The sequence below is a fragment of the Mandrillus leucophaeus genome, unplaced genomic scaffold (genome assembly GCF_000951045.1).
Source record: "Mandrillus leucophaeus isolate KB7577 unplaced genomic scaffold, Mleu.le_1.0 Scaffold111, whole genome shotgun sequence".
Classification (NCBI taxonomy): Eukaryota; Metazoa; Chordata; class Mammalia; order Primates; family Cercopithecidae; genus Mandrillus; species Mandrillus leucophaeus.
In genome coordinates, this window is record NW_012099321.1 from 3,706,110 (window position 1) to 3,711,695 (window position 5,586).

A 5,586-nucleotide genomic window follows, 5' to 3' on the forward strand; every position below is an offset into this window, starting at 1 on the left:
ATAAACTACCCTGGGTTAGGGGTTCTCGCCTGGGAGTGGGTCTGGGTCTCCTGGGCTCCCCGGCTCAGCCCTGGCCCCTGCAGGTGCTCAGTCAGCAGTGGCTGATGGGATTCCCGCTCCACAGTCTTCATGGGCTGAAGCCTCCTGTGACCTGTGTTTATCGCATCTCCAGAGCCTAAGGAAGCCTTCCTGTCAGGCTGCTCGTCCTGAATGCCCAGCCGCCTCTCCATGGTGGGAAGATGCTGCAGAAGGGAACACGACACCCACCTTCACATCCACAAGGAACTTGATCATTGCTCCAAACACGCCCACACAGTCTGTATCCTAGCGACTCTGGAGAGCTCCTCCCAGCCTCTCATGAATGAGGAGCAGCTCGCTCTGAGGCGGCCTCTGAGACAACACTGGCGTGTGTGTGTGAGAGAGTGTGACTCTATGAATGTGTGTGTGAGTGTGAGTGTGTGACTGTATGTGTATGTGTGTGACAGTGCGTGAGATTGTGTGAGGGTGCGAGTGTGAGTATGTGATCGTGTGTGTGAGAGTGTGTGAGTGTGTGTGTGTGTGTGTGTGTGTGTGTGGTTGTTTGTGTGTGCGTTTGTTTGTTTGTTTGTGCGTGTGTGTGTGTGTTTGTGTGTGTGTGTGTGTTTGTTTGTGTATCTGTGAGTGTGCGTGTGTGAGAGTGTGTGTGTGTATGTGTGTGTGAGTGTGAGTGATAGTGTGTGTGAGTGTATGTGTATGTGATAGTGTGTGTGTATATGTGTGTGAGTATGATAGTATGCGTGTGTGTATGTGAGTGTATGTAAGAATATGTGTGTGTGTGTATATGAGTGTATGTAAAATGTGTATGTGTGATAGTGTGTATGTGAGTGTGTGAGTGGTAGTGTGAATTTGTGAATGTAAGAATGTATATGTGTGTGAGTGCGAGTGTGTGATTGTGTAGGTGTGTGAGTGTATGTGAGAGTGTGTATATGGGTGAGTGTGATAGTGTGAGTGTATGTATGTGATAGTGTGTGAGTCTACATGACCGTGTGTGAGTGTGTGTGTGAATGTGTGTGAGTGTGTGAGAATGATAGTGTGTGAGTGTGTGAGTGTATGTATGTGAGTGTATATGTGAGTGTGAGAGTAAGTGTGTGTGAGGGTGTGTGTTATGTGCATGGTATGTGTGGGTGTGTGATGTGGGTATATATGTGTATAAGCCTGTGTGTCCTGTGTGAGGGTGTGTGAAGGGGTGTGTTTATGTGTGTGGTATTATGTGACTGTGAGTGCGAGTGTGCACATATGGGTATAAACCTGTGTGTGCTGTGTGTGGGGGTATATGGGTATGTGTGAGTGTACATGTATGAGGGTGGTGTGCTGTGGGGTATGTGTGTGCATTGTAGGTATGTGAGGGTGTGTGTATGTGACTCTGGATGAATGTGCTGTGTGTGAGTGGGGGTTTAGATAGAGCGTATGTGAACCTGTGTGGGAAATGTGAGTTTATACAGGGATACAGGGACACAGGTTGCATGTGGATGTGTGGGGGTGTGTGTGTGCAAGTGGGTGTGTGGGAGGCAGGAAACGTGCCCCAGCCTGATCATGTGAGAACACTCAGGACCGTATCTACTCCCGTGGGTGGCAGACCGTGTGGTCCTGGGACCGTCCCTGATGCCAGCGCCCACTCCCTTTTCCCTCCTAGCCCACACCTCTCCCTCCTACCGCCAGCAAATCTCCACGCTCCAGGGCACCTTTGCAAGAGGTCAAGTCGTCCAGCGCCCACTGGAGATGGTCCCCACCATGCAGACCAGTCTCCTTCTTCCCATCCTGGCCCTGCCTGCTTCCAGCAAGGGCAGGAAACCTCAAAGGATGCTGGAAAGTGGTTTCCCACTCCACCCAGGCCACGTGCCAAACCTCTGGAGTCCCCTGAACCCCATAGCCGAGGGAGATGAATTTGCCATTAGACACCAAAGGATAAGAAACTGCTGACACAGGCCCAAGGCTGTCTCGGCCCTGCTGGGGTGATGGATGATGAGTTTTCAAGCGAACTCTAATAGGAAGTCCATGCATAATACATCATTAGGGGAGCAAATTTCAATTTGCATCCCATTAGGCCTCTGAGGTCTGGGAGGCCCAGCCACACAGCCCAAGCCTTCTTTCAGGACTCAGAGCAGAGAGGCGCCCGTGCCATCAGAGGCTGACCCACCAGGCCAGTTCCCGACTGTAGGATGTATGTGTGGTCAAGGGTGGGACTGTGTTCTCCCAGCACTGCCCCTGGTATTGTTTCAGGAACCCCTGGCTTGACTCTGGGCTGCTCTGGTCCTGTCCACTGCCTCCACAGTTCTTGTTTTTGTTGTTGTTGGCTTGTTCTTTTGAGTCAGGGTCTTACTCTGTGGCCCAGGTTGGAGTGCTGTGGTGCAGTCAAGGCTCACTGCAACCTCAAACTCCCAGGCTCCATCAATCCTCCCACCTCAGCCTCCAGAGTAGCTGGGACTGCAGGCATGCATCATAACACCCAGCTAATTTTTTTCTTTTTATTTTTAGTAGAAACGAGGTCTCACTATGTTGCCCAGGTTGGTCTTGAACTCCTGAACTCACGCAATCCTCCCGCCTCCATCTCCCAAAGTGCTGGGTCTCCTGGAGTGAGCCACCATACCCATCCCACCCCCACGGCTCTTCACAAGCAGGATGGAAGGAAATCCCCAGCTTCCTGTGGCTGCTGTCATTTATAGTCACTGTCGTGCTGAAAGTCAAGTATAGGGAGCAGAATAACATGTGCCTCAGTTTCCAAAGACCTAAATGAGGGCCCAAAGAGAAGGGCCCCCCGGCAAGGACTGGGAGCTGCAGGGCAGTGGAGAATGCCAAGCTGAGGACCTGCAGCCTGGGCTCATTCCCTGCTCTGCCACTCACTGTACCAACCTCCTTTCTATCCTCTGCACTCAACCTCTCTGAGCCTCAGTTGTCTTATCTGTGAAAGCGGGATGGTCACCTGCCCTGCAGAGCTTTTCTGAGTATGGGAAAGTGCATTTGAGACTTTACGGTGCTGCGATGCTTTGGAGGGTGCTCTGCAGACCCTGAGATGGGATCAGGTGGGAGGTGGAGGTTGGGTGTGGGACTGATGTTTGGGGTGGGCAGGGCAAGGGGAAGATGGAGTAGAGTTTCTGGCCCTGGAGCCCAGCATTCTGTCTTCTGCTTCCTGCCTTAGGAGAGGCTTCAGGCTTCCTCTGCAGACTGCGGGGCGGGTTAGGCGCATGGCAGTGGGGCTCTGAGAAGTTGGGGCTTAGTCTGAGAGTGTAGTGTGGTTTTCCTTTCAGGGGCAGAGCCTGTCTGGGGATGAGGCGCCTGAGCAGGGGGTCAGTACAGCTAAACTGAAGCTTATGATATTTTAAGAGCATTCTGGAAAAACTGGGAGAGGAGCCAGGCTCGGGTGGTTGGCGGGCGGGGGGGTGGGGGGTGGTGAAATCTGGTCAAAGATTGCCCAGCAGAGGAAGGGCCCAGCTCTGAAGCTGTATAGCAGAGTGGGCAATTCTGACAGTGATCAGGGACGGCCGCTATTCCTCCCCACATGCCCTAAAAATGCTTTAGAGGCTTGGGCCACAGGCCGCATCCATTGGCCTTTAAAGAAATCTCCCTTTTTTAAAAAAATATTATTATTTTATTTTTAATTTTTTAGAGATAGGGTCTTCCTCTGTCTCCTAACCTAGAGTGCAGTGGCACAATCATAGCTCACTGCAGCCTCAAACTCCCTGCCCGAAACCATCTTCCCACCTAGGCCTCCTGAGTAGCTGGGGCTACAGGCGTGAGCCACCATGCCCAGCTAATATTCTAATTTTCATAGAGATGGGGGTCTTGCTATGTTGCCCAGGCTGGTCTCAAACTCCCGGGCTCAGGTTGAAACCATCTTCCCACCTCGGCCTCCTGAGTAGCTGGGGCTGCAGGCGTGAGCCATCATGTCCAGCTAATATTCTAATTTTCATAGACATGGGGTCTTGCTATGTTGCCCAGGCTGGTCTCAAACTCCTGGCCTCAAGCAAGCAATCCTCCCACCTTAGACTTTGTAGTATCCTCCTGGTTCTCAACTGGGACAGGGATGTGTTTGTGGGGGCAGGGGTCTCTGTGACAGAGCCTGTCCGTTAGCTCCACCTAAATCCTGTCTGACCTCCGCCCTGCTGACTGCTGGCCCTACCTCATGTGTTCTGCAGCCCACCAAGGACTGATTGATGGGCACTCCCTAGACCCAAACTCTGAAATTATTTTCCATGGTTCATGGAGAGGTGCAGGGCTGTGGCCAGGTGGGTCAGGGGCCAGGGCAGAATCGTCCTGGTGAGATGTACCTTCCCCTGGTGATGTGTCAGGGCAGGGTGCGGAGGGAGCAGGGAGGACCTCCCAGGTCTCAGATGCATGCAGGTGGCACATTTTACGTGGAAGTTTTGCAATTGTCTAGCAACTTAGGGTTGTGAAATACTTTCCAGTTTTTCCTCTCAATTATTGGGGTGACACAGGGGAAAGCCTGTGACGTGCTGTGTTATTATCATTTGGATAATATACCTTGACCTGTAGGGATGTGTCTCTGAGGGTATGAATGTCCTGGTATTGCTCCAGCAATACCCCGGGCCACAACGACAGGCCTGAAATTGCTGAGGGTTTAAGGCACTGGAAGGCCTGATTGTGCTTTAGTTTTCTCTCTTGTCAAATGCTAGTTCCACTAGTCCCACAATTTTCTTGTGGGTAGTAAAATGAGAGCATAGAAACAAAAATATGCAGTGAGACATGATCACGCCACTGCACTCCAACCTGGGCAACAGAGCGAGACTCCTGACTCTAATTAAAAAAAGAAACAGAAAAAAAAGTTTAATAAAAGTGCAATAATGCTTTGAAAGTACTATCGATACTGTGAAACTTTAAGGTATAATGTAATTGTGTTTGTATAACTTCTAACAGTCCTTGTGGGATTAATAGCTAACAATGTGGAAATAATCTGTTGTTGGGACAGGAATCTCATGCTGATATGGCAATTGTCTAGATGTACTGCCTTTTGAATGGATGCCAAAATGTGCTAAGTCCTGATACCTGAAAAATGGGCAGTGAGTGTCTGGAAACCTCTCCAACTCCCAGAGGGATAGCCGATTTTACTACAAGAGTTTCTCAGGTTCCATAGTTACTCTAGGGCTGTTCTGCTGGGCACACGCATTGTTTTATTTTTTAAAAAAATAAGTTCTGTGATTTTGTATCAAGACTTTTGTGTTTCTGTTAATAACTTCCAGAGTAATTATTTATATTCTCTAATAGACAGACTGTTTGCTCAGTGGGACAGGATTTGTTGATCTGCTGTTACAACTCAATCCCAGTACATTTTGTGGTGGCGATTTTCTGAAGCATTCTTCAGGTTGTGCTATCGTATTGCACGAATCCATTTATCAGCCCACATTTCAGGGCTAACTACTGCTGTGTCATCATTACATACCTGTTTGCAGGATCTGTCGGAGACAGGGTGGCACGTCCCCCAATTATACCTCCAGTCATTTCGTCAGTTGGTTGTTACTGAGCACGTTCATTTCTTTCCTTCCTTCCTTCCTTCCTTCCTTCCTTCCTTCCTTCCTTCCTTCCTTCCTTCCT